General features: G+C 40.1%; 1 pseudogene; it reads right to left on the reverse strand.

Annotated features, from left to right (window-relative positions):
* The window catches only part of LOC116115262, a 152,153-nt pseudogene extending 143,581 nt beyond the window's left edge, over positions 1–8,572 (reverse strand).
* Between the last annotated feature and the right edge of the window lie 514 nt (positions 8,573–9,086).

The following is a 9,086-nucleotide window of genomic DNA, read 5'->3' on the forward strand; positions in this document are numbered from 1 at the left end:
ATCGTGTGAACCAATTTTTTGAGTTCCAGAATACTCCCAAAGCCCAAAAGGTCTCTTTGACCTCCTATCACTTAGAAGGAGAGGCCAACCAATGGTGGTAGTGGATCCGTAGGACGTTCCGAGAAGAAGGTCGTGCTCTCTTGTGGGAAAATTTTAAAGACGAACTCTAGGCTCGCTTTGGGCCTTTAGAGTGTGAAGATTTTATGAAGCCCTTTCAAGGATATGGCAAGATGGTTTATTGCATGATTACCAGCGGGAATTCAAGCGCTTAGGCAATCGTGTACAAGGTTGGACGTAGAGAGCTCTTGTGGGAACATTTATGGGTGGCTTAAAAACAGACATTTCGAATGGTATCTGAATGTTTAAGCCTCAAACTTTGAAGAAATTCATCGGCTTAGCACAGATGAAAGATGATCAACTTACTAGATAGATGAGGTTTGTCAGACCTACACCACAGATAAGAGCTCCCCTAGCTCTTCCCCCTACCAATCGAATAGCTCCACCAGCCCTTACTAATCCTGTTCGACGACTCACTTGGGAGGAAATGCAGTGGAGGAGAGCCCAGAACTTATGTTTTAATATAATGACTGTTTTACTGTAAGGCAAAAATGGCATGGGCCACGGATACTCATGTTGGAGGGTTACGATGGCAGCGACACTCTTTTTATTTAACAAGGACGCTGAAGAACAACCAAACAAAGAGAATTATGAAGAGACTACAGAACCAAAAATTACGCTGCATGCATTAACAAGATGGGAAGAGCCAAAGACCATGCGGATAGCTGCCAAAATCGATTCCCACAAAATAATAGTATTGAACGATAGCAGTTAGACTCACAATTTCATTTGTGAGCATATTGCCAATCTACTACGGTTGCCAGTGGTGCCAACGGAAACCTTCATAGTTCAGGTTGCCAATGGAGAAAATCTCCGATGCTAGGGGCGGTTTGAGAAGGTACAAGTAGATCTACAGGACACCCTTTTTCCATTAACTCTTTACTCATTCCCTTTCACAAGGTTAGACGTAGTGTTAGGGATTCAATGGCTCAAGTTACTTGGCTCCGTGGTTTGCGACTAGAAATAGTTGACCATGGAATTTTTGTGGGAAAACCAGACCAGGAGATTTATCAGCATCGATGGGCAAGACATCCGCATCACATCACCCAAGGAGCTATCCAAGGAAATTTGCCCTAGCCAGGCGCTATTTGCATTATGCTTCCAAGTCACCCCAAACGGAACCACAAGGGAATAATCATCTGAGTGTGCAAGAGATATTACAGGAATTTTCTGATCTGTTCACAGAACCCTCGAGTTTGCCACCAACACGGGAGGTTGACCATGACATCACTCTTAAAGAAGGAACTGAGTCGATTAATGTTTGGCCTTACAAGTACGCGCATTATCAAAGGAACGAGATAGAGAAACAGGTCCAAGATATGTTGAGTTCAAGGCTTGTTCAACCCAGTACTCGCCCTTTCTCATCACCCGTTTTGCTAGTGAAAAAGAAAGACAGGAACTGGTGTTTTGCATAGATTATCGCGCGCTCAACTCTGCAACCATTAAGGACCGATTTCTAATCCCCATAGTCGATGATATGCTGGACGAGCTCTATGATGCTTCCTACTTTACTAAGCTAGATTTGAGGGCAGGGTACCATTAGGTATGAGTAAATCCACATGATGTCCATAAAATTGCTTTTCGAACACATAATGGACATCATGAGTACTTGGTAATGCCATTTGGCCTATGTAATGCATCCTCTACATCCCAAGCTATCATGAACTCTATCTTCCATCATCATCTTCGCAAATTCATACTAGTTTTGTTTGATGACATTTTGATCTATAGTTCCGATTGGGACAAGCATTTAGTGCATGTAAAACAGACCTTTGAAATATTGTGGTAGCACCAATTCTTTGTCGAAGCTAGTAAGTGTGAATTTGGGCAACAAGAACTGGAGTACCTAGGGCACATTATCACTAGCCAAGGCGTAAAGGTGGACGAAAGTAAGATTGCTGCTATGGTAGCTTGGCCTTGGCCTAGGCCTATTAACATTTCGAAACTATGTGGATTTTTAGGTTTGACAAGATATTATTGAAAGTTCGTCCAGAACTATGGCATTATAGCTCGGCCACTCACCAACCTTCTCAAAAAAGGCCAATTCGGATGGCATGAGGAAGCTGAAGCTGCCTTCCTTGCTCTCAAATAGGCCATGACGACCACTCCCACATTGGCCATGCCTGACTTCAACGAGGCCTTCACTATCAAAAAGGATGCATCCGAGGAACGAATTGGGGTGGTCCTGGCCTAGCAAGGCAAACCAGTGGCGTACATGAGTCAAGCTCTTGGAGTGACTAAGAAATCTTGATTGACATACGCTAAGGAGATGTTGGCTATCATAGAAGCCATACGCATGTGGCGGTCGTACCTTCTAGGCTAAAAATTCTATATTCAGGCCGATCAATGTAGTCTCAAGTATTTTCTGGAACAAAGAATAGCAACCTCGAAGCAACAAAAATAGGTTGCTAAGCTCTTGGACTACAACTACGAAATTATTTACCGATCGGGCCGTGAAAACTCTGCAGCTGATGCTCTCTCACGCAAGCAAGGCAGTCCCATTCTTCACCATATTTTCTTTCCGCGTATTAGTTTATGGGAAGAAATTAAAAAAGCTTCAAATAAGGACTAGTACATTTAGTCCATGGGCCGTGTGGCCACGGAACAACCTGTGGGATCTTATACATGGTGGCAAGGGCTACTACTATACAAGAGGAGGGTCGTCATTCCGAACGATACACCCTTAAGGGCTAAGCTACTCCACAAAATGCATGACACAAAGGTTATGGGTCATTCGGGCGTCTTAAGTACATTAAAAAAGCTGGGACAGCAGTTTTACTAGCTTGGGATGCATAGAGCAGTGCAAAACTATGTCAAGGGGTGTGAGGTATGCCAGAAGGTAAAGACCGAGACATTGGCTCCAACTGGGCTTCTTCAACCAGTGCCAAGTATGGGATGACATCACCTTAGATTTTATTGAGGGATTACTGGTTTTGCAAGGAAAGGACACCATCATGGTAGTGGTCGACAAGTTTAGTAAGTCCGCACATTTTCTTACTTTAAGCCATCCTTTTATTGCAAAACATGTGGCAGAAAAATTTGTGGAAGGCGTCATCAAGCTTCTCGGGATGCCTAAGTCCATTGTTAGTGATCGGGACCCTATCTTCATCAACCACTTCTGGCAGGAATTTTTTTAGAATGTCCAGCACCAAACTACAGCTTAGTTCTGTATACCATCCACAGATGGATGGCTAGACCGAAGTCATAAATCGCTGCGTCAAGCAATATTTACAGTGTTTCATTCATCAATGACCACAGAAATGGTGCTACTACTTGCCTTGGGCTGAATATTGGTATAATACAACATACCATGTTTTGACAGAGATGACTCATTTTCAGGCGCTGTATGCTAGGCTACCACCCTTCATTCCAATGTATAATGAAGGACTTTCACCAGTACACGAAGTAGACCAGCAACTCATGAACCGAGATGAACAACTACGACAATTGAAGGCCAACATAGAAAGATCGATGAATCGAATGAAGCAGATGGCAGATCAAAAGAGAAGGGACATTTCATTCAACATTGGTGACTAGGTGCTTTTGAAGCTGCACCCATATCGCTAGCAAACGGTCTTCAAACGGGTCCATCAAAAGCTCGCTAGCATGTTTTATGGACCCTACCCAAATCTAGAGAAGATCAGACCTATCGCATACAAATTACAACTACAAGAAAGGGCGCACATTCACCCAGTGTTTCACGTGTCATTGCTTAAACGATACTAGGACAAGGGGGGAATTGCTGAGACAAAACAAGCCAAGTTACCACCATTCACCAATAAAGGAGTAGTCATATTGGAACCTCAAACTATTTTAGACTACCGCTGGATCAAGCAAGGAACCCAACTTGTCAAAGAAAGTTTAGTGTAATGGAAGCATCTTCCAGCCAAAGAGGCAACATGGGAGCCAATAGCCAAGCTACGGAGATGTTTTCGAATATGGACCTTGAGGACAAGGATCTGCTTGATAGGGGAGGTATTTATAGGACACGATGATCAGAGAGGGGCCATAAGCCAAATCCCAAATATTTGGGATACGCTGGTACGTGAAAGAACGTTGCACGCAGCATGCATGCAACGTAGGAGGTGGATGGGGGCCATTAAAGCATGTGAATAACAATGCATGAGGAACTAGGTCGTAGCAGTCGCGAGTCTTACATACGAATGGGTCTTCAGTTGCGAATGGGTCTTCATTAGTTGCGAGTTTTACATTACTTTGATTTCATGCAACTATGTTCTATTTACGTGTGTTTGCATCGTGTATTTGCATGTGCTGTTTTAAGTGAGTTTAGCATCCAATTGTTAGTTTCTAGTTTTCCTTTTGATTCGCTTTGCTTATACGTGGCCTTGCTTATTTAAGCAGCCAACAGTTGTCAATGAAGTATCAAGTAATCATTTGTTATCCAAACCTTGCGGTACTTTCTCACCCGAAGAGAAAACAGTTCACTTTATTGTTTGAATATTTGTGGGGACCTATCAAATCAAATGACCATTGACAAAATATAATAAAGATCAATAGCTATATCCATAATCATTTGAGTTTCCATTGTTTGAGTGTGCTGGCTAGTTATTGTATATCTTATTCTCATGCACAAAAATGGACAACATTACTATACACACTCACAGAAAGTTTTTTGCAAAGAAATTAGAGAAGAAAGCTTCTAACTTTTTGTGTTTTGGGCACTAGGTTGGAGTTTCTTGTTAGCTAGTAGAGCTGGCTCTTTAAGGTTTCCATCCTTGTAATTGAGAACAAAGATTATCAAGAAGATTGAGATTTGTGTGTGTGTGTGTGTTACTAGATACTTCTTTGTACACTCCTTTTGTGTTTTGGGCACTGAGTTGGTGTTTCTTGTTAGCTAGCAAAGCTCACTCTTTATGGTTTCCGTCCACATAATTGAGAACAAAGATTATCAAGAAGATTGAGAATTTTTTTATTTTTTTATTTTTTTTTTATTTTTTTTTTATTTTTTTGTTGCTGGATACTTCTTTGTACACTCTTTTTGTGTTTCTTTTGATTATAAGGGTCTTTTCATCCCTAATCACTATATAAAGATGATGAGGGTTCTTGTTATTGGTGATGTTACTAATGTAGTGGAGTTCTTGCTGGTGATGTTAATAATGATGATGCAATGAGGTTATTGATGTTCTTGCAGTGAGGTTCTTAATGTAACCAATTTCTTACAATACAAAAATGAAAATATTTTGATTTACTTTATGCTTTTACAATTTTAGTCAAAACAGCAGCACTTTAAGCGACAGGACTTAAGTACTAAAAAACGACATCATTCAGCTTTTATCCAACAATATTGGGTTAGCTTTGTAATGTTTAAAAGTAATATGGGTGGAATTACAAATTGTACATTCTTGTTTTTGCTTGGCTATGTTCTTTTTTTTTTTTTTTTTTTTTTTTTTNCTAACAAATTGAAGATTAATAGATCCAAGTTCATTAAGCTAATGGAATCCTAGATTGATTTCATTGATTCTCAAACCTATCTCTAGCGTTCAATACAACAATGGTGATTACTCAAGAAGCTCAACATGATTCATTTCTCAATCTTATCATGTTCAACAAATAAAATCAAAGAAAAATCAGAATAATCACGCAATCCATGCAATAGAATGTAAAAGCAACAATAATCTATTTATTAGCCATGGAAATCCGAATTACATCAAAACCCTAACCCAAAGTGAGTTAGTTCATAACGAAATTAACACAAATCGCAAGAAAAACAGTAAATACAGCAGTCAACATGTTGAAACAGAGAAAAGAGTAAAGATCTCCCCTAATTGATGAATCCACAAGGTTAAATCTCAATTCTTCTTTTCCTTTCTCCCCAAGATGTCAAAGCTGCTCTAAACCCGGATGAAAACCAGATGAACCCTTCTCAAAATGTCCAAGTTTTTCTTATATAGTCGATCCCAAAACCTAAAAACTTTCCTAAAATAAAACTATGCGTTTTAATTAAAAACTGAAAAATCACAGACTTTGCCACAGCGAAGAATAAACTTCGCCGCGGCAACGAATTCCCAAGAGTTTATTGTCACGGCGAAGAAAGAACTTCTAGAGAGCACATCGCCTCGGCGAAGAACAAATTTCGCCGTGGCGAAGTCTAGGATTTTTGAATTCCTCTTCTTGCAAAATGCACATCGTCGCGGCGAAAATGGGAAATTGGCGAAAACTGGGAATTTCCCTTTTTCGCCTTAATTCGATAATTCACCTGAAACACCCAAAAACACTCAAAATTAAAATTATTCTAAACCATAAAGTAACTAAACAAATTCAAAACAACAAATAAACAATTAAAAACACTTGGGTTGCCTCCCAATAAGCACTTGTTTATAGTCGGAAGCTCGACTTTCTCAAGTCCTCATGTCGGGATGTCAAGTTGGATGGGGAATGACTTGCAACTCATCACCCCATCAATGTATGGCTTCAATCTCTGTCCATTGACCTTAAATGTGCCCTTTTCTTCACATGCACCTCCACCGCCTTGTATGGGTAAACTCTTGTAACTATGAAGGGTTCGGACCATCTAGACTTAAGTTTTCCAGGGAAGAGCTTAAGTCTAGAATTATACAACAAAACTTTCTGACCCACTTCAAAGTTCTTCTTCCTGATATGCTTGTCATGCCACTTCTTGGTCTTTTCTTTGTAAATCCGAGCATTCTCATACGCATCATGATGGAACTCATCAAGTTCATTCAAATTCAACATCCTTTCATCCCTAGCAGCTCGTAAATCCATGTTTAGCTGCTTGACTACCTAATATGCCTTATGCTTGAGTTCCACTGGCAAGTGACATGTTTTCCAATCTACTAACCTAAATGGAGACATGCCAATTAGAGTCTTGAATGTAGTGCGGTATGCCCATAATGCATCATCTAACTTTCGTGACCAATCCTCCCTAGATGTATTAACTGACTTCTCTAAAATTCCCTTAAGTTATCTATTCGATAGTTCTACTTGCCCTCTAGTCTGAGGATGGTATAGTGTAGCCACTTTATATTTCACTCCATATTTTCCTAACAACACATCTAATTGCCTATTGCAAAAATGAGACCCCACATCACTGAATGATTGCCCGTGGTACCCCAAATCTTGAGAAAATGTTCTTTCTCACAAACTTAACCACCACTCTAGCATCATTGGATGGCAATGCAACAGCTTCCACCCATTTCGAGACATAATCCACCACTACCAAAATGTACATGTTCCTATAAGAATTTGGGAAATGACCCATGAAATCAATTCCCCACACATCAAACAGCTCAACAACTAGGATATTATTCAACGACATCTCATCTCTCCTTGAAATATTTCCACTCCATTGACATTGGTCACATTCTTGAACCACCCAAAGGGCATCCTTGAATACGGTTGGCCAATAAAATCATATTGAAGGACCTTGGTTGCTGTCCTAGTTCCTCCAAAATGACCACCTATTTCCCTCTCGTGGCAATGTCATAGAATACTCTCCATCTCCTCTTTCAGGACACATCTACGTATCATCTGATCAGCACAGTGTCTATACAAAAATGGCTCTTCCTAGAAATAATACTTCAAGTCAGAAAAAAACTTCCTCTTTTGTTGGAAGGTCATGCCAATTGGGAGCACTCTCGATGACAAATAGTTTGCAATATCTGCATACCAAGATGCTTCTTCAACTCTCATCAATTTCTCATCCGGAAAGGCTTCCTTGATTTGGGTTTCCTCTTCACTTCCCAGGGTTGGTCGTTCAATCCTTGACAATTGATCCACCACTACATGTTCTGACCCCTTTTTATCTCGAATCTCCAACTCAAACTCTTGTAGTAATAGGATCCATCTTATCAGTCGAGGTTTCGCTTCTTGCTTTGCCAACAGGTGTTTAAGTGCCAAATGATCTGTGTAGACTATCACCTTAGCACCTAGCAAATAAGAACGAAATTTGTCAAATGCAAAAACCATGGCTAACAACTTTTTTTCAATAGTTGTGTAATTCAACTTTGCATCAGTGAGTGTCTTGCTAACATACTGAATTACATGCAAAACTTTGTTCTTTTTTGGTCCTAAAACTACTCCTAGTGCAAAATCACTAGCATCACATATCAATTCAAATGGTAGTCCCCAATCAGGAACTACAATAATAGGTGCAGACACTAACAATTTCTTAAGAGTTTGAAAAGCATGCATGCATTCATCATCAAAATCAAAAGGAACATCTTTAATTAGTAAATTGCAAAGGGGTTTAGAGATTTTAGAGAAATCCTTGATAAACCATCTATAGAACCCCGCATGCCCCAAGAAACTCTGAACTGCCTTAACATTTGCAATTGGTGGCAGCTTCTCAATCACTTCTGTTTTTGCTCGATCCACTTCGATGTCGTCCTTTGAAATTCTGTGACCAAGTACTATTCCTTCTTATACCATGAAGTAGCATTTCTCCCAGTTGAGCACCAAATTCGTCTCCCAACATCGCTGCAAAAGAAATGAGAGATTAGATAAACAATAGTCAAAAGAAGAACAAAAAACAAAGAAGTCATCCATGAAGACTTCTATAAACTACTCCACCATGTCACCAAAGATTGACATCATGCATCGCTGAAATGTGGCCGGTGCATTGCACAACCCAAAGGGCATTTGTAAGCAAAGGTGCCATAAGGACAAGTGAATGTCGTCTTCTCTTGATCTTCAGGAGCAATGGCAATCTGATTATAACCTGAAAAACCATCTAAGAAACAATAGTAAGCATGCCCTGCCAATCTTGCCAACATTTGATCGATGAAAGGAAATTGGAAATGATCCTTCCTTGTCACTTTATTCAATTTTCGGTAGTCAATGCACACCTTCCAACCCGTGACTATCCTAGTTGGTATCAATTCATTGCTTTCTTTCTTTATCACTGTGCTACCTCCGTTCTTTGGAACCACTTGCACCGGGCTCACCCATGGACTATCTGAAATAGGATAAATTATGTCCGTATCTAAAAG

This window comes from Pistacia vera, unplaced genomic scaffold, assembly GCF_008641045.1.
Source record: "Pistacia vera cultivar Batoury unplaced genomic scaffold, PisVer_v2 Contig735, whole genome shotgun sequence".
NCBI lineage: Eukaryota > Viridiplantae > Streptophyta > Magnoliopsida > Sapindales > Anacardiaceae > Pistacia > Pistacia vera.